We start from the raw sequence: 26,585 nt of genomic DNA, 5'->3' as shown, positions 1-26,585 counted from the left end.
TTCTTGGAGCCGCCATTGAACCTGGTAAAAATATATCTCTAACTCCACTTAAAATGCCTATAAAATAGGACACTCTTCTATTAATCCATGTCTTCATAACAAATTCATCCTTTTTTTTTTTTTAAAAAAAAAAGAGAAAATTATGACACTAAACCCAAAAAAAAAAAAAAAAAGCATCGTTGCACTATATATTGTGTTGAGAGAATCGATGTTATCATTAGGTCCAAATGCGCCATCACCTTCACCCTAATACAATTTTTAAGAAGTAAAGAGTCCTAGAAAACTAAATGAAGGGCTTTAAGAAGTTGGAATCTTTGACCTCACATGGCAGTTTTTATTTTTTTGGTTTTTATGAGCTCCACACATGGCAGTTTATGAATCTAAAATGTATCTTGTACATATATCCTATATTGTTAGAGGATAAAAATAATTTATAAATGTTTAAAGCATTTGCTGTTTTCGTATAAGGTGTGTATATATAATTTGGTTATTTAAAAAAATTTAGGGGTATTTTTGGCATTTTGTAGCTTTTGGGGAGAGATATTTTGGGTATCTTGGGTTATTTTTACCGTTTTAGAGGTTTTAGGGGTATTTTGGAGGTTTGAAGATATTTTGATAATTTTGAAGGTTTGTGGGCGTATTTTCCGAGATCTTAGGGGTTATTTTAGTCATTTTTGTGATTTTGGTATCTAGGGGATATTTTGGCTATTTGGAGACTTCATGAATGTTTTGGTTATTTCGGGAGGGTTTTTGTTATTTTGCAGATTTTGGGAGGTATTTGCGTTATTTTTGAGTTTTTTAGGTAGTTGGGGGGAGTATTTTGATCATTTTGGAAATTTCATAGATATTTTGTTCAGTTTGGAATTTTTGGAGTATTTCTGTCATTTAAAAATTTCAAGAGGATTTATTGTCATTTTGGATATCAAGTTATTTTGATCAGTTTTGAGGTCACAAGGTTATTTTGGTCAATTTAGTAGTTTATAGATGTTTTTGTCAAAGATTCCAACCTAATATGAGTAGGACATGGTTTGGGTCACTACACTAGATCACTAGACCCAAGCTTTGCCAATATGAGTAGCAAACCAAATACGATAATCTTATATTCTTATACACATAGGATGTGATTCCATGGATAAAAATTTTCACAAAATAAACTCCAATATAGGGTTAAGTCTAAGACTTTATTATGCATGGGCTTTCCATGGGTCAATTGAAGTTGGTTTTAGGGTTAACCAAGCAATCGACCCGTTCATGGCAAGTTTAGATTTATCCAATTGGTGTTGACTGCAAGTATACGAGTCATCAACTGTCACAACTTACGTGTTCTGACAATTAGATCTTTTCAAATTGGTTCAAACCTGGTGGCATGGACTAATTGTGGCAAATCTGCCATATTTGATGGAAACTCACTAAATTTGGCTAAGATCTTGCTAGATTTGGCTATGATCTCACCAAATTTGGCAAAAATCTCACCATATATGCAAAGAATGGCACTATTTTTGGTCAAAGTTGGAGTTGGAGTCAAAATTGAGGTTGGATTTCAGACGAGGAAACCCTACATTGATTCAAGATAATTGAGTTTGCTTGGGACAGACCCACCATCGATAGACCAGGTGATCGGATTGAACAACCTTCAGTTCAATTTCCACCAAGATGAACGATTCTGTCAGGTCCAAGTCTGGATAGGATATCTCGAACTACGCATGATCAGAATTTATTGTTTCACGAGAATAAATAAATAATTTGATGCCCCTTCTTGAATTAAATTAAATTGACAAGTACAATAACTTACAGAAGGCATATTATTATCGTTTTCTTAGATCTGTCACTTTTCATTCTACTTTCTTTGATCTTTAACATGGCTGAATATGTCTACCTTTTTTTACTGTCAAAAAATAGATAAATCGGATGAATATAATTCCAATAATTACCTTATTTGATCTTCAATGTCCCCTTTTCTTGTTTTACATGTATTTTTTTCTTCCCCTTTCTGTATAGAAAAAAAAAAAAAAAAAAAAAATGAAATGAGTGTGGAGTACAACATACGATCGAGTTAAATCAGGGCTATCGAGTTAAATCAGGGCTACGGCACCAGAGGAAATTAAGTAACATGATTAAAGAAAGTAGAACAACTGTGTCAAAATTAGTTGATATTTAGCATACCTTAGCCTTATCTATTCAGAATCCTGCATATTCTCCAACCACTTTGAATGACGGATATGCTAGCAGTAAACTCACAGTGACAACTTTTCAACTAAAATACTTGTACAAGGAACAATAAAACTTTTCACTACTTGAGCCTTCAAACTTCTCTGGAAAGAAACCAAAATTCCATGCAAGTTTTTACAGCCAACAACATTAACCAACTTAAAAAGGAACAAAAATGCCTCCCAAAACATGCAGGTGGATTAATGCGCAGGGAATATTCAGCCAAAACAAAAAGCTTAGGGAGTGTCTTTATCTTCCACTCTCAGGATTATCCAATAAATTAATCTTTTTGTATAGCCTATTTTCCTAAAGCAAAAGCGAAATGATGCTTTATCAATAATATATATTAATCTTTGGGATTGCTGGCCTTACTCTTTCATAGTGGATTGCCAGCCCATGGTGGAGCTCGTTGTTATCTCCAAAAAATACCCTCACATATGTTGTCATTAATTAATATAAATATTTGAAAAACAAAGCAAAACGATGCAAATACAAAATATATAATTAAGTTCAAACTGAAATTATTAATCCATCAAATATATTCTTCTCTCAGGCCTATACAGGATAAACTAATCTTTAGTGAAAGATTGTTAGTACTACGATTTTTTTAATTTCCCCTATCCATTCCAAAAATAAATATATAAATTTTAGATAAGATGTAGAAAAGCTGCATTTTTTAAGATTAACAACGATGATAATTCATTCTCAAAAAAAAAAAAAAAAAAAAAGATGATAATAATTAGTATTGTAGGTTTTGAAATTTTAGGGTCCTGATAATCTATATATATAATATAATAGGTGAAACTGAGAAAAACTCAAATTAGAATTCTAAATTAGAGTTCTAATTTTGTGTCATGTGTCTTAAATTATTTATTCTTAAAGAATTTTATTTCTTAATTGTAGAATAAAATGTGGGACAATATCATAAATATTCATCCAAATGAGTTATTAAGTATAAAAACCAAAGAATCTAGAATAAATGAATCGTAAAAAAAAAAAAAAAAAAGTGCTTCACAATAAATTTTTTTTTTTTTTAAAAAAAACATAGACAATTTACATTTTATACCTAATAATATCCTTACAAAATTTTTAAAAGAGTTAACAAAATATAAAAGTGACTATCAATAATATTTAAATTATATATATAAATTATATTATGCATATTATTGTATATTCTTAAGTGTATCCATGCATATCATCGGGTTACAAGCTAGTAATAATTAATAAGCAAGTCACTTCGAGGAAATGGTGACATTATCATTATTTCCCATTTTCTTTTCCAAACCTCGTTACCCCACACGGTTCCATTATTCAACACAACTTTATAGGATTCTTTTGCCAACATTGTTGAACTGCCATATCAAGTGAAACTACTTTGCACCTTCGTAGAATCGAGCTTAGAACACTCATATGGGTAGGTGTATAATAAAAAAAGTATAAAATTTATACAATTTTGCTTAATAATTCAATTATCACCCACAGCATTTTTCATAAGTAAGATAATAGGAAATTTATCAATTATTAAAAAAATAATCCTGTAATCTTTCATTAATCTTCCATATACAAAGAAAAATGTCTATTTTTTTTTATAAGAAACCAAGTCTATATCTATTAAGCTAAAATTATCATTATAGCACCAATGGAAAGGTATCAGATATAAAAACTTAAAACAAGGACCATAAGAATGAGTCAAATTTTCTTAAGAGAATGTCAACACATTTGCACTAACCACGTTACATAATGTAGCACTATTTGATTTGTAACTTGCTGAATACTAACATTATAGGCCACGCAGTACTTCCAATAAAGTAACACTCACAAACTCTAATTATTTGGCAACTCTGATTGGTTACTCTGTTCTGATCAAACCTATCTGGGTATAACAAAGAAAAAACCAAACAGCCTACTCTCCCAATTTCCCATGTAAATTCATTAATAGGCATTGTTTTCAAGCACCAAACAGTATCATCCAACACTCAATCCAGGTAATGGACAACAAAGCCTAGAGATTTTACTAACTAAAGCCTAGAGATTTTACTAACTCCAACAAACAAAAGGTATCTCAAACAATTAAGGGCACAAGATCTTAATTAGCAAGGCTTACAGTGTCTAAAACCAGATTTCCCGCACAACCAATACTAGCAATCTACATCTTATCTAAAATTTATATATTTATAAATTAAACGCAATGTGGTCAAACGGTCCATTCTTATGTAGAAAATAGGGATCACTTGTCTTTTTGTATCAATTAATGTATAATTGTATAAATTTACAAATTTGCTACAATAACTGTGTAGATTTATGGACCAAAATAGTATTTTACTCGGTTGAAAACAATAAGTGATGCTACAATAATTTTTTTCCTTTTTTATTTTTTTAGAGTAATGGCTGTAATATATATTTTTATGTTAGGCTAAAATGTAAAATTGACCTTCTAACTTTCTTCAGATTTCATTTCAGTTCTCTAATTTTGTTTTCGTTCATTTCAGTTCTTTAAGTTTTAGATTTATTCAATTAAGGCCTTTTCGTTAACTTTTGTTAAAATTTTTTGAAAAAAAAAAATCTGGAAAATATTTTTCAATCATTAATTGAATATTTTTAATTTAAAAAATTTGAAGAAAAATTTATAAAATTGAAAAATTAACCACAACATATAACAAAAGTTGATGGAAAAACCTTAATTGAATAAACTTGAAAGTTACTGGATTGAAATGAACAAAAGTAAAGTTAGAGGATTAAAATGAAATCTGAAGAAATTTAGAGGGTCAGTTTTACATTTTACCCTTTATGTTACTATAGCATAACTCAAAATTAAACTTAGACTATTTTATTCTCTCTCCTCTGGTATTGTGAGTAGGGTGTGGATTCTTTTAGGCATTATTTATTTATTTTGATAAAGTAAGTTTATTTTAATGGGTTGAGTTGTAAAATAAAAAATGGAGTGTAAATTATAATGTTAAAGCGATGATGTAAAATAAATAAAATGACTTTTGGGAATATAAAATGCATTTATTCTGCAAAATAAGATGAGAATGTTGTAAAAGAGAACATATTGCAAAATCTTTGCCCCCGAAACAATAATGAATAAACAAATAATCTTAAGAGAAAAATAAAAATGACTTATGTTGTGGGAAGATTTTGATACACATCCATTATTGTATACTTTGTATATACTCCCTCTAAATCATGTTTTTTAAAAACACAGTTAAAATTATAAAATAAAACATGATTGAAATTAGGGTTGTCCACCAGAAATCGAAAACCGACCCACCCGCCCAAACCACCTGGGCCAACCCGAAAACCGGCTGACCTGATGCCGATGACTGTTGGCAGTGGGTCTTCGCCACGAAAAACCGATTTAGACTGGTCGGATGGCGGGTTTTCTTCTCCAAAATTCGATGAACTCGATCCAACCGACAAAACCTGTGAAAGAAGACCGAATCTACCTAGATCCACTCAGATCCGGTGTGGATTTGGTAGTTTTTGGTTAGATCCGGCGATGAGATGGAAGTTTTCGCTCAAATCTGGGCTTGAGGTGGTGTTTTTTGCATCGATCTCGCGGTTGACACATAGATTCGAAGAAAAATCAATAGATTCAGTGAAGATCCAGTGAAGATACGACGAAGATCCAGTGATGAGATGGAAGTTCTCGTTCAAATCTGGGCTTGAAGTGGTCTTTCTTGCTTCGATCCCGTGGTTGTCAGATAGATCCGAAGAAAAATCAACAGATCCGGTGAAGATCCAGCGAAGATTCGGCGAGATTTGACGAAGATTTGGCAATTTTCGGGGAAGATTCATCGAAGATCTGGAGGTTGAAACTCACTCCAACTTCGACTAACCCGATCGTTGTCCACCGAAGCCCGATCCGACTCGACCCGAGGTTGTCGGTGGTCGGCGACGGGTCGTTCAACCTCCCACCCAATGTGAGCGGGTCTGTTCTGGGTTGGGCACAAACCTGACCCGGACTGACCTGTGGACATCCCTAATTGAAATCATGTTTTCTAAACAAGATTTTAATCTATGTAACTATGCATGTATGGTGAGTATTGTTCGACATGGCCATAAAAACACTATTGATGCCAGTCGTAAAAACACTATTCAACATGGGCCTAAAAGTGAATGGTAAATTAAATATCACCATAACCCAATACTACAAAGAATATATAAAAAAAAAAAAAAAATTGCTAGGTCTTAGAAAAGCATGGCAATATGTGGCATTCCACTGACTTTACATTGGAAAATTTTCAAGATCTCTTTGATAGTGTAAAGTTTCTTTAGATAGTTATAAGGCAGGATTGTTTCCTAATTCTTTTTCACCTTTTCGATGGTGAAAAAAGAAAGGAGAGGAAGGGAATACAAAAGGTGGCATACAGAAAACATTGAATAAGTCTAGAGTGACAATTTTTTTTTTTTTTTTCCAAGTTGGTGATTTGTAAATTTTTTATTTTTTTATTTTAAAGAGTTTTAGCCTATGGCATCCACTCCTGATAATAGCTCTTTATCATCAGACCTAGACACTAATCGGTTTTTTGTATAGGTGGAGATTGAATCTCAGATCTCTTATTTAACTATTAGAGACTTTACCATTTTTTTTTTGAGAGCTAGAGTTTTAATATATGATGTCTGTTTTTTATGATAGCTCTTTATTGTTAGACCAAAACACCAATTAGTTTTTGGTGCAGGCGGAGGTTGAACCTCAAATCTCTCATTTAACCATAAGAGATTTTACCGGTTGAGTTGTAAATGATAAACAATTAACATTAAGTGATGATTGTGATGAATTTAAATGAGAATTAATAACAACTCGACAACTCAACCATTATACAATTTACTAAGAAAAATATTGTGTTAATTTGTGGGATTGCTAAAAAAGAAAAGCTTAGGCAATGCCTTCATCTTCCACTTTCAGGATTTCCCAATAAATTAGGGCTTGTTTGGTTTAGAGGTGTTTTGAGTGATATGATCCAAAACTCATAACTAAGTTATTAAAAAATGTGGGACCCAAACAAATTTTACTTGTTTGGCTTGATTTTCACATTGTGTTTCTATCACTCAAAACTCAACAATTTTGAGTTTCAGTGATGAAAACAGGAAACAAGAAATAGGTGTTTTCAATTTTTAAGAATTGAGTTTTAGTGGCATTTTTGTAAAATTAAGCAAAAAAGGAACCCACCCGTATGACTTATCCCATCAAGTAACGTCTCTCTCTCCAACCGGTTCTTCTCTGTCTCTTCTCCTTCTTCATTTTTTTTTTATTTTATTTTACCCAGAGCTCTCTCTTCTCACTGACCCTTCATTGCTCCTCCATAAGCCGCCGCCACCACCACGCCAGTCATCACCACCACGTGCAACCACAAGTCGTCACCATCAAGCTCAGCTTAGATCGATTCATCTCCAATCTAAGGATTCTGATCCAAGCTCATGATTTGAGCCTCTGATCAACCACAAGTCATGATTTGGGTCTCCGATGTCTTCACCATCAAGCTCAGCCCAGATTGGTTCATCTCCGATCTAAGGATTCTAATCCAAGCTAGTGATTTGGGTCTCTAATCAACCACAAGTCGAGATTTGGGTCTCTGATCCAAGCTCAGACCAGAACCTTCGCCGTGGACATCAGCTTGTACTTCATCGTGGACGTCAGTTACGAGTTAGTGGTGGTGGATTAGTAATGGTTAATGGCACTGGTGAGTGGTTGTTGGTTGAAGGGAGGGAGAAGATAGAGAGATAGAGATGGAGAGATGGAGATAGAGATGGGCTGATGAGACCTGATGTTTCGCCGGTGATGAGACCTGATGCTTTCTTCTCTCTTTTCTTTTTTCTTTTCTTTCTTTCTTTCTTCTTCACTCTAGTTTCTTCTCTGAGCTGCTTCTTTTTTTTTTTTTTTTTTTTTCCTCAATCAAACACATTTGGTTGAGGGCTATTGGTGGATTTGGATTTTTGATTCATTCAGATTTTTTGGTGGAGGTTGTGGTTGTGTTGAGGGCTGTTGGTGGTGGTGGTGGTTGTGGTTGTGGATTTTTGGATTTGCCGTTGGTGGTGGTGGAGCTTGGTTAATGGTGGTGGATGAAGGGTTTGCCACTGGTGGTGGTGGAGCTAGGTTTGAAGAGCAGAAAAGAAAAGGGATGCGAGTAGTAACCATATTCTTCTATGTAGTGTCAGTGGGTGGGTCCATCATTTTTGGCAAAAAGTGAAATTAAAAACTGAGATACATGACTGAGTTTTGTGACCAAACAAAAGTGTTGGATTTTTTGAGTGATAGTAGAGTTTGGGTTATGAGTTATGGGTTTTGAATTTGAGTTACAAAAACTGAACTGAGATATGAAAACTGAGACACCCCTAAACCAAACGGGCCCTTAATCTTTTTGTATATACTATGAGGGCGTTTGGATCCCACGTTTTCTGCGTCCACGTTTTGATCACTGCGTTTTCTTTGGTTTTTTTTTTTTTTTTGCCCGCATATGTTGACTTTGGTGGACAAAAATTACTGTTTTGCACTGTAGCAGTACTGTTTATGTACTGTAGCGACACTGTTCACGCATTAAAAAATATTAAAAATGGGTCCCACGGTACTTTTCACACATTTAAAAATTATTTTGCTACAGTGTTTTCAGTTTTCAATTTTCAGTTTCAGCAACAATAAGCTCAATCCAAACGAACCCTATATAGCCTATTTTCCTAAAGCAAAAGCGAAAATCGCTGGCCCCACTCTTCATATTGGATTGCCAGTTCATGGTTATCTCCAAAAGGAACTCTTACGTATGTTGTCATTAATTAAGTTGAAATACAAAATATATAATTAAGTTGAAACTGAACTTATAAATCCATCAAATAAATATTCTTCTTTCTGGCCTATACATGATAAACTAATCTTTAGTGAAATATTACTAGCTCTATGATTTCTATAATTTCTCCTATCCATTCCAAAAATAAATTAATTTTAGATAAGATGTAGAAAGGTTACATTTTTTAAAATTAGCAACGATAATAATGATTAGTATTGTAGGTTTTGAAATTGATGTTAGGGTCCTGATAATAATAAGCAAGACACTTCGGGGAAATGGTGACATTATTTCCCACTTTCTTTTCCAACTTTTCCAAACCACTTTCTTTCTTTTCCAAACGTTATTTCTCATTCTTTCCACACTTCGAGGAAATGGTGAGATTTTACCCCACACGGTTCCAATATTCAACACAACTTTATAAGATTCTTTTGCCAACAGTGGTGAACTGCAATGCCAAGCCAAATAATCTTGCATTTAGTGAGTTTATAATAGAAAATTGTGTAAAATTTACACAATTTTGTCTAAAAATTACCCACATAAATCAGTGTATAATTAATATAAAATTTTTAAGAACAAAGCAAAATGATCGATGCAAATACAAAATATATAATTAAGTTGAAATTGAAATTATTAATCCATCAAATATATTCTTCTTTCTGGCCTATACATGATAAACTAATCTTTAGTGAAAGGTTAGTTCTATGAATTCTTTGATTTCTCCTATCCATTCCAAAAACAAATAAATTTTAGATAAGATGTAGAAAAGTTCCATTTTCTACATTAACAAAGATAATAATAATTAATATTGTAGTTTTTGAAATGTTAGTGTCCTGATAATAATTTGAGGAAATTGTGACATTATTTCCGACTTTCTTTTCCAAATTTCCATACGTCGGTATGTACCCCACACGGTTCCATTATTCAACCATACCTTTTATAAATTCTTTTGCCACCAATGTAAAATGTTGAACATGCATGCGAAGTAAAAGTGTGAAACCACCTTGCACCTTCGTAAGAGCATTCACATTGAAAATGCTAAATGTCATATATTGCCTTTATTTAGCATATGTTTCTAAAAACCTCCATCTGGTCTTGCAAAAGGGTGCAATTGTAAAAAATTTTGCAATTGCGCTACAGTGCCGTCCTAAATGTAAGACGGTACTATAGCACAATTGTATACCTAAATAATTTTTTTTTATTCCCTACTGAACAAATATTTGCCTCTTTCTCTCTTCATTGTCTCATCTCCTCTCCACTTCAGACTCTGTCTTCCCACTTCGTCTCCCTCTTCGCCTTCCAAATCAGAATGACAATTGTAAACCTCTTTTTTCTTCTTTTTTTCCTCTCTATCTTCCCTTGAATCAAGCCTCCATGGTGGAGATGTGGCGTGGGACTCATGGATCGGTGGCTGGGTTTCATCTTTTGTGGTGTGGGTTGTAGAGAGATCAAAGCTTCTTCCTAAACTCAAAGTCCGCGAGGAGGATCCAAACCTAGACCCGGGTCTCGAACCCGAACTTTTTCTTCTTCGAGTGTAAAATGGAGCTGCCCATACTGAAGACCAATAGGACTGGGTCAAGGTCCAGACTATCTTTGTCGTTGTCGGAGCTCCAGTGGTTTCCGAAGCACGGACATGGACACAGACCTCCAAACATTTTTTTGGTCCTACCCAGAATACAGAATTATTCAGGTTTAGGTTTTTCAGGTCCCGTTCAGCAAATAGAATTAAAGAGTGATGGTTGTGTGTGCCGTTGCGATCGGCGTGGCTTTTGGCCAGTGCTAGAGGTTGAAGGAGAAAGAGAGGTTGGTGGCTCTCTTAGTGATGGGTTTTGGCCGTGGGTATGGGTATGGCCGTGGCTTTTTTTCTTTTCTTTTCTTTTCTTTTCCTAGTGGTGGTGGTGGTGATTTTTGGTGGCTATGGGTTGTAAGGTTGAATTTAATCAACCATGTGTTGGCTTTATTCCATGACAAATTTGCTTGTAATATAGCACTTAGAAACCTTGTATTTAGGTGGGAATCATGTAAGGGTAGTGTGTGAGAGAGTGTGAAGAAATGCTCAAGACAGTGCAGTGAAGTAGAGACTCGCGGCTAGGACTCGCGGGTGGCTCGCGGCTTGCAAGCCGCCAAAAGTTGCTCACGTGCAGAGCATGCAGGGAAGCTGAACAGTCACGCCATCTGGAGCACTACACGACAAAAATCCAGACTGGCCATTAAGTTAGCTCGCGACTTAAACTCGCGACTCAGTCAAGTCGCGAGCTCAAGTCGCCAGCCAACCCTGTTTTTGGAAAAACTGACTCTTCGTATTCCATTCTCACACCAGTATAAATACCCCTCATTCCCACAAGATATGTGTGGCTATTCAGAAAGAAAAACCCTAAGAGAGGTTTCTTCAAAACACCCACCTAATTAGAGAGAGCTACTCATTCTTAGAGAAAAACCTTTGTAGTCTCTTCTCATTCCCTCTCTCATTGTCATACCTATTGAGAGGAGATTTCTATCCAAACACTACCCACACCAATTTAGAGTGTTGAGTGTTCTTGGAGTTTTGGGAAGCATTGGAAGATGCCAAGGATGGCGGATGCTATGGTTTAGTAGCGGAATCCGGGAAGCTAGAAAAGAAAAAGGTTCGGCGCAACCTCGTTGGAGCAAGAAGCTTGGAGGGCTTAGGTGCACTAGGTAGATTAGGCTTGGAGGGTCTATTGCTGTCCTTGTATCCCAACTATATTTTCTAGTGGATTGATTACCGCTTGGAGGGCGGCGGAGAGGTTTTACGCCGAGGGCTTCGGTTTCCTCTTCGATAACACATCGTGTGTTGTCCTTGTGTTTGCATCTCTCTTCCCTTTATCTTTGCCTTTTATTTTCTGCTGTGGATGTGATTTATAATTGGCTTAGATTGATTTCCAATTCTGTTTATAGCTTATGTTCATTTTCCGCACACTTGTTGTTTGTCATAAAGCTTGAATTGGTTATTTTGTTTTTGGGGGTCAAAACGTTCAAGGGTGTTTATACACGTTTTTGAACTTTCAATTGGTATCAGAGCGGGTACACTTGTTGTGGTTTAAATACCTAAGTGTGATCCTTGACCCCTTGTGTTTATTTGCCATGGATTGTGCTTTGTATGACTCTTTGCATGATTTGGTTGGTGATGAATGTAACATGCCACGTGTTTGTGAAAATGCCTCTATGAGTGTTAATCCTCATATGTGTGATGACATGTTATTTGAATCTATGGGTGTTGTTGACAAACTCTTGAAGAAAAATGCTAAGAAGTTTCAAAAGAATTTGAGCAAGTTATTTTGTGAAAAGGATGATTTGATTGCTAAGCTCAATGAATCCAACAAATTGGTTGAGAAATATAAAAAACTTGCTGAAATTTCTCTTGAAAAGCTGAAAGAGTTTGAATGTTTGAATATGGACTTGGATGCTAAACTTGTTTTGTCTAACAAACTTGTTGATGATCTTAAATGTGAAAATGAATCTCTTAAGATGCATGCCAAGTGTTTGATTGCTGAACCTATTGTTAAAAAGGATGAAAATATGTGTTGCAATCATGTTGTGGTACCCGATTTTGTGCCTAGTGTGTGTTCTACCTTAAAGGACAAATCGGTGTACGTCCCTCCACACAAACGAAATCAAAAAGTGGAGAGAAAGGCTCTAAAGCCTAAGCCTCTGTTTAGGTCTCAACCTAAGGCTTTGGATGGGTCTAAGTTTGTTCCAACTTGCCACCATTGTGGTGTGATTAGTCACATAAGACCCCAATGCCCCAAGTTGAAAAGAGAACAAACCTTTGTTGTTAGATCCCTTCCCAAAAAGCCTAGTGGACCTAAACACAATGTTTATCGCCATTGTGGTGCCTTTGGTCATCTAAGACCTCAATGCTCTAAGTTTCATGCTTTTAAAAGAATCAAAAGAAAAGAGAAAGTTGAGCTTTTTGGATGTGCTAAAAAGAGTAAATCGGTTTTGAGTGAAAATAGCATGTTGTTAAAGAAAATGTTTAATGCTCTTAACTCCTTGACTATGTGCATCTCCGGTTCTCATTCTTCCAACCCTCGTCTCACTTCTCTTGAGACACTCATTCCAAACAATCGTTCCGTTTGGATGAGGAAGGGTTCCTATGGTTGAGCTTTTGCTCTTTTGGTCCTTGATCTAATTCTTTCGATCTTTGTAGGACCCTTCATGCATTAAATGTCATATCTTCATGCATTTTGTGCATCTTGCATTTATTTATATGCATTGTTTTGTTTTTGATCTTACTTTTATATTTCAGTTTTGTGTGAGTAAAAAAAAAATAAAAAATCCAAAACCACATAAAAAGTGAAAAATTCAAAAAGTTTGATCGTATATGTTTGAGCACATATCACATGTGAGTTTGGCCTTGTACCTTTGTACAAATGGCTTTGTGCATTTACGAGCTTAGCTTGTTATTTTTGCACTTATATCTTTGTGGGAAAAATCTTGACATCTTTGTGTGATTGTTGTAAATCGATCTTCAAGCTTGTCATGAATGATTAGTCAATAGTCATGTTGGTTTTGATACATGCGTAGACTTGTGCTTATATCTCTTCCCACTCTTTTATTTTTATTGCTTAAAGAGCTCTATAAATGTAAATCTCAAAATGAAAAGAGATAATGAGCTGCAAAAGCCGTCGCACATACTAGTATTCGACTAGAAAAAAGGGAAAGCGACTTATATGAAAATGTATGATGCCCAAAAAGCCAAAGGCTTGTTCATCAAATTGAAATATCACAAATTTCTGGCATCAATCTCAAAAATGAGATGTATTGCTCAAAATGAGTTGTATTGATTCAAAATGATCAAATGATATGAATTGTAAGAAGCCAAATGAAAAGCTTCAATCTTATGTAATCATTTTCTTGTGGGAGGTCATATATGTTCATTTCTATAATTGAGATAGACCACTTGACTTAGTACTAGTTGTGTATGACTTGATTGAATTGATCATTGAAGTTTCACTCTAGACTAAGGACTATTCCACATTTGATACACACACACAACACACATGCCTAATGTTCAATGAATGTCTTATTCATTTGTTAGATTGTACTTGTCTAAATGTGATGTGTGTGTGCTCAATCTTATATGGATTAATCCAAAAAGATTTTTGATCATTTTATATGTTTTTGGAAGTGTTTTTTATCACTTTTTATGTTTATGTTTAGTGCTTACTTTGTTTTTCAATGTTTAAACATGTTCTGAATTGAAAAACAGGTGTCAGAGATTTTCGCGGCTCAGCTCGCGACTCACTCGCGGGTAGACCTTCCAGTCGCGAAAAACACTTAGAAAAATTTTTCAAATTTTTGGTCTTGTGTGTTTTGGCGGCTTGAGCTGGCGACTGTGTGGCGACTTATTCCAGTCGCGAAAAGCGCGTGTTTTACAGAAACAGGAGCAGTTTTTAAACCTTTTTCAGTTTTCCCTCGAACTTTTGTGACTGTTCATTGTCTTTCTCATTTGCTCTTATCCTTTCTCACCGTGCCTACATTTTCGATCTCCGTTGTTTGCCTCTTGTCAGCTCAAAATCGTCGACTAACAGGTATGTTTGTTCTATCTTGAACTCTATTTCACTTGGTGTGATGGTTTTCCCTCTGGATTTTTCACATTTTATTGTGTTTTTGTGATGGGTTTTAGCTCAACTTTTACTCCTTGTCCTTGTTTAGCCTTTGGTAGCTTGTGTTTCTGTTTTTGAGCTAGTTTATTTTGAGTGATTTTGTTCTTCATCATGTGCTCAGCTAGGGTTAGCTAATATTTTGTCTGATCTGCTGTTGATGTCGTGTTTCACTATGATCCTGTGTGGTATCCTGTTGATGTGTTGTTGAATGTGGGTCCTTTTTCAGCTGATTATGTGGTTCCATTTGGACTCCCTCTTCTGTATAGTTCAATTTGAGACTTTTGTGTCCCTCATTGCTATTTTCTGACCATTTTCGTCCAGCTATTAGGGTTTCTTCATTGTCCCTATATTTCCACTAACCCACTGCTAATAAAGTTTGTTGGATCGTGTCCTGTCATTTCCCTTGTTCATAATGCAGACTAGACATGTCACCATTCAAAAAGGCTGCTGTAAAAGGAGGTAGTTCCAAAGGGAAGGAACCAGTAATAGATGTTGATGATTTCTCTCCTCCACCAAAAGGGACTCGCTCTTCATCAAAGAGATTCGATCCCGACAAGTTCAGATCATATGCAGCCTATCAGTCTTATGAGAATTTCTTTCTTCATGCCAAACCATTACTAGAGAGAGCTTTGGATCAGCCATCACTTCATGACACTGACATTCCGAAATGGTTTGCTCACAAGGATTGGAATTACCTTCTCTCTGATCCGGATGACGCATATGAAGAGTTGGTAAAAGAATTTTATGCCAACGCAATCGTGGAAGGAGATGAACTTAAGTGCTGGGTTCGGAAAAAGAGCTTTTCTGTCTCTCCTGCATATCTGGCAGAAATTCTTCACATCAACAGACCCATTTTCCGACATTCACCGGTTTACGATGATCTCTGTCCTGATGAGGAGCTTCTTAAAGAAAGTCTTGGTCAAGATTTGGAGTTCTCGCCCAATGGCAAATCCATCAGTGTTTCATCTCTCTCTCCATAGCTGAGAGTGCTTACAATTGTAATGTTTCACAATTTGTACCCTTTGTCAAGCACTGGGTATATGAACCTTGGACGGGCTTTGTTTCTTCATGATCTGATCTCTGATGTGGAAATAGACATCTGTGCTCATATCTTTCATGTTCTGTGCAAAACGGTTCTTCGACATGAGTCTCGGATATGCGTTCCTTTTTGCAGTCTCATTTCCCGGATCTTGAAGCTTAAGGGAATTTATCCAATGGCTGATGAATCCCCTATGTCCAAACCAAGTCCAATCAACATGCGTACATTCAATGCCAGCATTGGACATAGTCGGAAGAGAGCCAAACCAGAAACTTCTGCATCTCACAATGACTCTCAGTTTGGCACTCTCTCCCTGGATGAGAAACTTGATCGCATTGTCTCCTCTGTCCACGAGTTGAATACAAAGATGTCTGGACTCACTGCTTCTCTTCACCATCAAAACACTCGGTGGGATATGAAGTTTACTTCTCTTCAAACTCAACTGGATCAAATTCAGAGAAAGCTGGAAGAGGATGACTAGCCTATTCCATGACAAAAAGGGGGAGAGATAGGCATGATCAAAGGGGGAGTGTCTTTATCTAAGGCGGAGTGTCTTTACATTCTTCTTCTCTTTAAGTTGATATATTGTGTTTTGTAAACTGTTATTCAGGATGTTTTGTGTTTTGTACCCATGTGCTTATGTAAGCTTTTAGGGTTTATGTCTTTTGCATGTTTGTAGGCTTTATGGTTTGTACCTTGCCTAGTGCAGCCTTTATACTATGTTGAAATCAGTACTTTAATCTAAATGTTATGCATTTTGGTTTATGTACTGTCACTCTTGTGCCCTTGTAGGATTGTTCCTAGATGCATATACCTTGTGTATATGCATTGGTTGAGTGTTGAACATACAAGTGTCTTGCCTTGTGCTTGTTAACTTGTATGTCCTTGTGTTCATTCCAAGTGTGAATGAGCACTGTGATCACTACCTTGTGGTGTTCACTTGGTTGATCAAGCCATGGTTTGTTTCTTAACTCCATCTTTGCTTGATCACATATTGCCTGTTTCATATGCATTTTATGATTTTCTGCTTACAATGATCATGGTGTATTGTTGTGTTTCAGGAGATTCACGTTCATATGATTCAAGAGCTTCACAGCTTCTAGATTTAGGTGTGAGTGAGTTTTGCCATTGTTCCCAAACTCACATTTAAGTCTAGAGTCTGTTTTAGGGTGTTTTGTCATGGAATAGCCAAAGGGGGAGATTGTAAGGTTGAATTTAATCAACCATGTGTTGGCTTTATTCCATGACAAATTTGCTTGTAATATAGCACTTAGAAACCTTGTATTTAGGTGGGAATCATGTAAGGGTAGTGTGTGAGAGAGTGTGAAGAAATGCTCAAGACAGTGCAGTGAAGCAGAGACTCGCGGCTAGGACTCGCGGGTGGCTTGCGGCTTGCAAGCCGCCAAAAGTTGCTCACGTGCAGAGCATGCAGGGAAGCTGAACAGTCACGCCATCTGGAGCACTACACGACAAAAATCCAGACTGGCCATTAAGTTAGCTCGCGACTTAAACTCGCGACTCAGTCAAGTCGCGAGCTCAAGTCGCCAGCCAGCCCTGTTTTTGGAAAAACTGACTCTTCGTATTCCATTCTCACACCAGTATAAATACCCCTCATTCCCACAAGATATGTGTGGCTATTCAGAAAGAAAAACCCTAAGAGAGGTTTCTTCAAAACACCCACCTAATTAGAGAGAGCTACTCATTCTTAGAGAAAAACCTTTGTAGTCTCTTCTCATTCCCTCTCTCATTGTCATACCTATTGAGAGGAGATTTCTATCCAAACACTACCCACACCAATTTAGAGTGTTGAGTGTTCTTGGAGTTTTGGGAAGCATTGGAAGATGCCAAGGATGGCGGATGCTATGGTTTAGTAGCGGAATCCGGGAAGCTAGAAAAGAAAAAGGTTCGGCGCAACCTCGTTGGAGCAAGAAGCTTGGAGGGCTTAGGTGCACTAGGTAGATTAGGCTTGGAGGGTCTATTGCTGTCCTTGTATCCCAACTATATTTTCTAGTGGATTGATTACCGCTTGGAGGGCGGCGGAGAGGTTTTACGCCGAGGGCTTCGGTTTCCTCTTCGATAACACATCGTGTGTTGTCCTTGTGTTTGCATCTCTCTTCCCTTTATCTTTGCCTTTTATTTTCTGCTGTGGATGTGATTTATAATTGGCTTAGATTGATTTCCAATTCTGTTTATAGCTTATGTTCATTTTCCGCACACTTGTTGTTTGTCATAAAGCTTGAATTGGTTATTTTGTTTTTGGGGGTCAAAACGTTCAAGGGTGTTTATACACGTTTTTGAACTTTCATGGGTGATGTTCATGGGTGCGGTTAAGTTGTGTTTTGGCCGTGTTTTTTCCTGGTGGTGGTGGGTTTGTGATTGATGTGGTGGTGGTGGTGGTGGTGGTTATTTTTGGTGGTAGTGGGTGATATTCATGGGTGTGGTTAAGTTGTGTTAGATATATATATATATATATATATATATATATATTATAATAATTTTTTTTGAGAAACATATATATATTATAATAAATATAGAAGTTTACCATAAAATTTTACCTCAATTCAGAACAAATTATTTATAATTTTAGACTTTAGTATCAATTAAAAGAAAAAGAAAAAAAACACAATATAAAAAATAGAAAGCTTAATTGTTCATTGCATATAAAGAAAACAAATAATACTAATAAGTTACCGTTCTGCCCTTAAAAAAAATTCAAAAATTACAAAACTAAAAGAAAAAAAAAAAAAAAAAAAAAGAAGCTTTTTTCTGTACCGGTTGGTATGGCCGATACATGGCTTGTATTTAAACCGGTATAAAACGTTAGTATTTCACTACTGGTATATGTATTGGTACGGAATCGACCACCTTGATTTTAAGATAGTTTATAAGAATAAAGAGAGGTTTGTTTCCATTACCACTATGAGAGCATTATTCTTTTTCGCCCTTTACGAAAATCTAATTAACTTCAATTTGACGATGGTGAAACAAGGAAGGAGAGGAAGAGAACAAAAAAAGGTGACATCCAAAAAACACAATAAGTTTAGAGTTTTGAATCACAATTTTTTAGTGGTAATATATATATATATAAAACCGAAACCTCTGAAACTTTTACAATTTTCCATGTCAACACAATATTTAAATAAAATTATAATTTTATTTAAATAAAATTATTTTTATTTAGTTTAAACTTAATAAGAAGTGAAACTCTATCTCTCTAATAAGTCTAACTTAGACTCAAACTCAAAGATTGATAATTTATCTTCAAATTTGCGAGGTTAATCATGAACACTATAAAAGCAAAGCGAACTCCAATATATATATATATATATATATATATATTTTTTTTTTTTAAGTTAAGTAGAGGTATGAGCTCTTCTTATGTTATTTTCTTCTCCTCTACTTAAAAAAATAAAAATAAAAATAAAAATTATTTTATGATTTTTTTGTATTTTTTAAAAAGTAATTTTCGTACATGAACCACCGAACTCTCTTTTTTACAAGATAAAAAAGCTTGAAGTTTGCAATAATTGAAATTATTCTTTTAAATGTAACCTATCTTTTTCTTACATTTATCTATTGTTTAGTCATATATATTTTGTTTTGTTTCAATAATTTCTAAGCAGTGAATCATCAGATTCTTTTTTGAAACTGTCTGACAAATTTTTTGTAAGTCATTGCACGTTCAAGCAATGGCTTCTTCATCAAATTGAAACACAAATTGAAGTCATACGAGAGCGAATCATGCAATGGTGTATTTTCTTAAAATTTTTTTATAAAATTATTGTTTAGCAACTAGTTATTAAACAATAAAGTAGTATCAATGATGAGTCTAGATAAGGATCAATAACGACTTGACAACTCAACCATTATTAAATTTGTTACGAAGAACTTTGTGTTAATTTGTGTGGCATTGCTCAAAAAGAGTGTGGAAGAAGAACTCTACGTGGAAACGGACTAAACAAGAGTTGGGTTTGTGTTAGAGATAGACCAAGTGGGATCCAAATGAGAGATCTGGGTTGGGACATTAGGGCGAAATCTAATTAATAAAAGTTGTGAGCCGGAGAGTGTGTGGTGTGTATTTTGGGCCCAGACGTCAATACTAAAAATGCTGGAGAACTAATTGGCTTTATTCTTTTGGAATCGTTAGAATCCAAAGAACATATAAACATCTGGATTTGATCCGAGAGAACAACCTGATTTTGATTTTGATTTTGATTTTTGATGTTTTCAGTAGACTCTAACTAATAAATAATCTATTCCTATCCTAGGAAATGAATGACTAGAGATCTCCTTTTCCCAGAATGAATTAACAACATCCGCGTATTGTATTAAAAGGTATTAACTTAATTTTTCCTTGTGTCTCCAAGTATTGCGTATTTAACAAACAAAAGCTTGAATTCTTTTTCTTTATTTTTCATATTTGATCCGTATTTATTGAATTCAATAAGACTAGTGATGGCTCCTATTTTCCCTAATGAAGAAGATACCAGTCAATGTTTGTTTTATCAGAAGAAGATTCATGGGCTTTGTTTAGGAGATTTGCGGGTGAGGTTATTGACTCACCGAGCTTCAACACAGTGGCAAGAGAAGTTGTGGAAAAATGTGGAGGACTGCCATCGATGCTTATAAAAATTGGGACCTAAGGCGACTGGAAGAATTTTTGTAGGCTACTTAAGGAATCAGGAGCTCTGAATAAAGAGTTGTTCGATGAGTATATTTGATTTCATTGTAAAACTAATCTTTCTTCTTATCCAAACTTACCAATTTCTTATATTTTTATTATTGAAATTGGCAATATTGAAGACGAAAAAAGAAATGAGGTCTTGTGTGAATAACAAATGTGAGGTTCCATGCTTCCAACTATATTTCACTTTTATTCAACAATAAAAGAAAAAGTGTCCCACTGCATTTGGTTTTTCTCCTTCTTTCACTATAAAATATTAGATGCAGCATAAGAAATTTGAATAGTACAGACTGACTTTGGAGGTTAGCAAGAATATTCTTAATAAACGCAAAAGATATTAATTAGGATATTGATGCCAAAATAAAGTTGGCAGGACTATATATTTTGGAAAGTTGGATGACCAAATAAACCTAGAGCAAATATATGAGGTAAGTGCATTTCAATAAAAGTTTAAGAAAATTTATCAAAGGATTTATACGTTATAAGCCACTGCCACATGCATGACAAACAGTCCAAGTGGCATATTCCACGGTTCCCACCAAGAAGTGGTTGTATTGGCATGTATAGTACTTATTTACTTCTCATGTTTCAGTAATTTTGTGCTGTTTTTTACTCACCGGTGATCAAGTAATTTATGATTCGTTATGAAGTCAAGATTTTATCGGTCATCAATGCAAATGTCAACAAATTATCGACTCATTAAGTCATGATTCTATAGAATATGGATGAAATTTTAATTTTTTTTTTCTTCAAATTGCTGTGGTTTATTAATCTTTTTCAATTTTCTCTTTTAATTCCCATTAGTGCTTCATACCAATGACCATGAGCTTGTAGGGATTACAACTGGATTTTATTAATTTTTAAATTTTTTTTTAATGGAGGAGAAAGACTAAGGGGGTGTTTGGTATATGCACTTAAAAATTGAAAATTGTTGTTTGAAAACATGTGTGGAAATACATGTAATGTTGTTTAAAAACTAAAAATTGTTATTTGAAAACATGTATCAAACACCTCCTAAGGGGTTTCTCCAAAAAAAAAAAAAACCTCCCAAGGAATCCAAAGTTTGCAATTTAGTTGGTTTCTAAACTACTAGCCTCTAGGAACTCAAATAGAAGAAACATGTTTCTGGTTATTTTGTGTTCTTTTTTACTTGCTATAATCATTATGTGGAGAAAAAATAATAATAATAAAGGGAAATGAGTTATTAGTCGTTGATTAAACGTGGTTTCGATCCATTTAGTTAGCTTTTGTTGTGATATGTTATTTTTTGAGAGGAAATAAAAGAGTACATCGAAATTGATTATGTAAATTCTAGGCCAAAAGAAGCTATCCAAAAAAATGTCTAATGTATTGTGCAAAAAACTGTACCAAAGGTGTTTTTTGTTCTTAGGCCTGAATCCATTGCTTGTTGTACATGAAACTACAATTATCAGATTATTAAGATCATAAACTTGTTACACCTTTTAAAATTATAATGTTACATACACTTTTTTTTTTCCCATAATGATTGAGGTGACAAATTATGATTATTGTAACATTATTTTTATATAAGACTATTACTAATGTCACTTTTATTACAAATAAATCATCGCTTGTTACCTCACTATTTTATAGAATTTGTGGCTAGATGAATTTCCTCCATGCTTAGCTTTTGTAATATAGATAGTGATACACCCATTTTAACAAAACAATAAAATAACTGATATTGTTTGCTTTTAAAAAATAAAAGATTTTTTTTTGAATGATAGAGTCAATGGAAAAGCAAAAAAATAAATAAAAAATGAATTTTCTTTATTTATTTTGAAATAAAAATTAAATGATAAGAAATGATTTGTTTAGTCTGGCATTTTTTTGTTTTTTCCTTCATTTTGTTTAGTCTCCAATTCAAATACCACACTAACTATATTTAATCTCACCGATAATTATATTTGATTTACACACTTTTTTTAATTTTGAATTTTTTTTATATAGGACTATCACTAATGTCACTTTTATAGTATACCAAATTATCAATCATAACTTATTATCCTACTAATTATGAAATTTGTAGTTGGATGAATTCCCTCCTTGCTTTGCTTTTGTAATATAGATAATGATACACCCATTTTAAAAAATCAATAATATAACTGCTATTGTTTACTTTAAAAAAGAATAATAGAAAAACAATTATTTTGGATGATAGAGTATGGAAAAACATAAGAACAAATAAAGTATAAATTTTCTTTATTTATTTGGAATAAAAATAAAATGATTGGAAATGTAGTTTTATGAGTTACTATTATGCTATTATATAAGAATAAAGAATTTGTTGTATTTATAGGTATATACATTGTTAGGTTGTAATAATGATGTTTGAATTTGGAGAATATTGTTTCATAAAGTGAAAATTCAAGTTCTAGAATTTTCTGAGTGAAATTCGAAAATAAAGATTTTCGATCAATCAAAACTTTTGCTTGATCAATCGAAATGATGGAGAAAATAATCTTGAGGACTTTGGATGATTCGATTGCTTTCGATTCCTATTCGATCGATAAAAAAAAGCATTTAATCGATCAAAAGGAACTCTCAACCGATCGATACTCAAAAAATTGAATTTTCTACAGAATTTTCTAGTGACTATTCAGAGAGTTTGAAAATGTTTTAAGTCTTATGAACAGTTTTATGAAACATTTTAACTCTGCATACGTGCATTTTGATAAAATGTAACCCCATGAGTATAAATATAACTCCACAAAATAGTAAGTTAGAAAGAAACACAAGAAATCCTGTTGTTATTCTCTAGAATTGTTATCTGTAGAACCTAACAATTTGGTTGAATCCTGGGGAAAAAATTGTTATAACCCTTTAATAACAAGAGTGTGGAGGCAAATATTGTCTAAGGATAATAATTTTGTGCCTCCAAGTTATTTATTTCTTTTTGTCTTTTGTGTTATCCTTATTCTTCATTTATTATTTTGTGTATTATTCCCAACAGAATTAACTTTATATAAGATTTTTTTTCCCTACATTTTGTTTAGTCTCAACTCTCAAATACAACACTAACTATTTTTAATTTCACTGATCATTATATTTGATTTCCACATGGTGACTAGTGCACATGGTTGTATTCTGTCTTTCCCAGTTATCTTTTTGTTTCGCTGAACAATTGTCAAAGGTTGTAACTAATTATATGATCTATACATAATTCATCTAACTAACCAGGACCCTTTCAGAGACGTTTGATATAATCAGTAACAAAACTTGAACGTAAACCGATTTACATTAGAAAGAAGAAATCATAAAATAGCCCTAAACAGTTCCACGGAGATCAAAGGACAACTCTATTCTCGAAAAGGTTATGAATCCCCTCGCATCCAAATAGGTACACATTCAAGTCTTCCGTAGAAGTTTCACACCTAATGCCCAGTGTCCCTCCCTCCCTCCAATCTTTCTGTCCTGGAACCAAGCTCAACCTCAGAAAATCAAGGTGCACATTCAAACCATACCCCTTCTGGAATTTTATTTTTGGTTATTCCTGTTTGGTTGCTCAGAGAAAATATATAGCAAAAGAAAAGAATCTGGGTTAAGTCAGTTTATTTTTTAGTTAATTAAATTTTTCTCTTTCTGAAATTGAATAAAAACAATGAAATTCTCACCTACTATCAAGCCAAGATATGCTTATTAGGAGTGGAAGTTTAAGAATTCCATGTTTATAGCTTTTAAATGTCTCTATTTCTAAATAGAAAGTAAGACTTAATTTGTCTATGTATAATGAAGAAAAAATATATGAAAGAAAATGATTTTTGTTATTGGGGTGTCATGAAATGGTAACAATTTGGTTTATATTTCACTTGCAGTTATGGTAGATGATGATGGTGGTGAGGTTAAAGGAGGAGAAATTCCAAGGTTTGAAATTGAAGCGACCCATGAAGCTAAACTTAATGAAATATTGCACAAGATTAATTCTATTGAAATTAAGTTATGTTCTGATGGTGTAAAGGAGTTCATTAAGTTGCTAGAGGTAATATAGAAAGTGAAGTGCTTCATTTATATGTATGCACTTCTTTTAAGTGTTTGGAGCTTCTAGATGCTCGAAAGTGTTGCTTATTATTGTGGGATAGATGAAGTGAAGAAATACTTCTGGAGGGTTTTTGTGACTAATGATGTCGTTAAGGTTGAGTAATATATATGGTTCAAATTGCTTGGCTGTTGAGAAACAATGTTTTAATAGTATGGGCATTTTGAGAACGCTACGAGGGTTTCTTGACAAAACAATAAAGTTCTAGCACTATATACCTGTTTGAGAACAAAGAGGAGAGAGTGATAGATATTTGTTGTGTCAATTATGTGTTCTTGTTTTGCACTTAATAAATAGAATTTGAATCTGTGCCATGAGTGAAGAAGAATAGATGATACAGTTGTAATAGAGAATACCCTTCTGGAAACAGCCAATTTTTTTGAGCTTCTAAGTCTATCCAAACCCTTGTAATAAGATCCAATATTACTTGTTAATCCGTTAGAGTGGCTTAACAGATTTCACAATTTGATTTTGAAAATTATTTATCTGAATTTTTTTACAATTTAAGAGACATTGAAGAGTTCATTGTCACAACTAGGCCAACATTCTATGTTCACTTCTTTTATAATTTGATGAAAAACATGCAATGTTGACATGTTGTAATTAGTAAGGTTTGTGTTCATGTCCACTGAAGTTATAGGCTTTTACTTTCTCTTATGAAAGCAAATGTTTTGTTGATAACAAATTCAACGAAACCATAACCATCAGATATCTGACTTTGCTTATTGCGGATAACCTTAGCAGATACAACCTGAGATAACATAATGAGACAGACAATAAGATATCATTAGAATACCACAATTACACAGGAACAATAAAACATATAATGAAACAATTTCATTTGTATACTCCCCCCATGTACTAGGGTTGTGACCCTCTTTTATTATTTTTTTTTTCTTTTAATGGATTTTTATTACATATAAAAAAAATAAAGATTATGGAACAATTCGATTGGATTAAAAGGAATAGAATACAAAAAAGAAAATCAATCTTTATGTTTATTTTGTATTAAACAAAAAATGAAACGAAACCATAATACTCAAAAATTTAGATTTCAATCCTTTTGAAATTGCTTTTCATGCCTAGTTTTCACAGAATCAAATTTAAACCAAAATTGAAATCACTACCAAACATACCCACATTCAGCTTTGCAATCAAAATTCAATCTAGATAGTTCTAACAAAAAGAAAACCCAAACCAAACACCCATCAATCAAAAATCGCAAACCCAATATTCAAAAACCCTAATTTGACAATATTCCACATCAAATACAAAAAAAGAACCTTTTTTTTTTCCAAAAATTTCAAAAACCCAAACCAAACAAAACCCTAAATCTCACACATACACAGAAAATTTAAAAAAGTTATACCTCTCCGGTATGAGCGAAGCAGCTAAGGAGGTAATTCTCTTCCATCCAGGGAAGCAAGTCTCCAATCCAGAGAGAGCGGATCTCTTCCGACCCGGCAGTCTGTTGGGCCGAGTACTGGGCCTGGGCTTGGGCCTGTTGAGGCTGGGCCCACCCAGACTGTTGTTGTAGTACCTGCTGCTGCTGTTGCTATTGCATCATCCACTGCTGCTGCTGTTGTTGCTGCGCCGCCGCAGCGGCAGCGGCGTGCGCCTGCTGGTACTGCTGTTCCGACGGCATCTGCTGTGGGACCACCCCGGATGCTGGCTGTTGCATCATGATGGAACTTTTTTTTTATATGAATATTAAAAAAAAGAAAAAGAATGAGTCGAATCTAACGGAATGGTGGTTTTGAACCCTAGGGAAGGAGAGGGATAGAAAATTTGTGAGAGAGAGAGAGAGAGAGAGAGTCGAGATATTTTTAAGGGTGAAGGGGAGTTTATATAGAGGGGTTTGTGAGAGAGAGAGAGAAAGAGAGACACGTGGATTGTAAGTATTGGCTGGGGTTGTGATAGGGTAGGGCTGCGTGGTGGTGGTTTTATTGGGGGTTTTTGGGGTCCATACAGTTGTGGATTTTGGGCCTTCCTTTTATGGGTTATTTGGGTTCTGGTGTTAGTTTGCTAATTTTTTTTGTTTTTAAGGGGCAAGTTTGTGTCCTGTGCATTTATCACGTTGAGATTTGATCTTATCTCTAAAATCTAAATCTTAAAGTGTATGTTGTGTGTATTACTACACTGAATACAAGTTGTGTCTTTTTTTTTTTTTTTTTTAAATAGTTTTTTTTTT

The 26,585-nt window shown here is 34.4% G+C and overlaps 1 long non-coding RNA gene across 1 annotated transcript; it reads right to left on the bottom strand.

Annotated features, from left to right (window-relative positions):
• Positions 1-24,951: 24,951 nt before the first annotated feature.
• LOC115963006 lies at positions 24,952-26,232 on the bottom strand. Its single transcript, XR_004085660.1, has 2 exons — positions 25,764-26,232; positions 24,952-25,145 (listed from the first exon to the last, which is right to left on the bottom strand). It is a non-coding gene; the product is annotated as an uncharacterized LOC115963006 (long non-coding RNA).
• Between the last annotated feature and the right edge of the window lie 353 nt (positions 26,233-26,585).

The sequence above is a fragment of the Quercus lobata genome, chromosome 10 (genome assembly GCF_001633185.2).
Source record: "Quercus lobata isolate SW786 chromosome 10, ValleyOak3.0 Primary Assembly, whole genome shotgun sequence".
In the NCBI taxonomy this organism is placed as follows: domain Eukaryota; kingdom Viridiplantae; phylum Streptophyta; class Magnoliopsida; order Fagales; family Fagaceae; genus Quercus; species Quercus lobata.
The sequence above is the reverse complement of the archived record's forward strand: the minus strand, read 5'-3'. Positions and strand labels throughout refer to the sequence as shown.